Here is a 755-nt window from a genome sequence, read left to right on the forward strand (position 1 = left end):
ATATATATATATATATATATATATATATATATATATATATATATACATATATATATATGTATGTATGTATGTATGTGTGTATATAAATTTACATGTACACATTCGAGTTCGATCCCGATGCGCAGAGATGTGCCATCATTGTACTCTTACCTTGGAGTACAGTAGGAGGCTGACATTTAAAAGGACAGAAATTTGGGGAATGCCTATAGAATACGCGGAAGAAATCGCATGATAGAACACTGTCAAACATCTGTTATTGTTATCAAAATAATCGAATCAGAATCCCGCTCCTATATTCTTATAAAATCCGCTTAATGTTATAATACACTAATTGGTATCTACATGATTCCATATAAGTATATATGTTTGTGTTTTTGTATGTAAGTACGCATGTGTGTCTATGTGTACGTGTGTGTGTGTGTGTATAAATGTATGTGTACATGCATGTATGTGTTATATGTATATAATTTTGTGTGTGCGTATGTACATGTATGTATAGAATGTTTATATATGAATTTATATATGTAAGCTTTCATATTTTATTTTCCACAGCAAAATATATGCCCCTAAGTAACTGTAATTTTGGGTACATCTTTACCTAAAGAAGCATTATTTTAAGAAATTTATGAAAAATTTGTACTTATTACATCCATATTAAGTTCAGATAAGGACCTCACACACACACAATTACACACGAACACATACGTATACACTTATATATATATATTTTTATATATATATATATATATATATAT

The sequence above is a fragment of the Octopus bimaculoides genome, chromosome 22, assembly GCF_001194135.2.
Source record: "Octopus bimaculoides isolate UCB-OBI-ISO-001 chromosome 22, ASM119413v2, whole genome shotgun sequence".
NCBI classification, from domain to species: domain Eukaryota; kingdom Metazoa; phylum Mollusca; class Cephalopoda; order Octopoda; family Octopodidae; genus Octopus; species Octopus bimaculoides.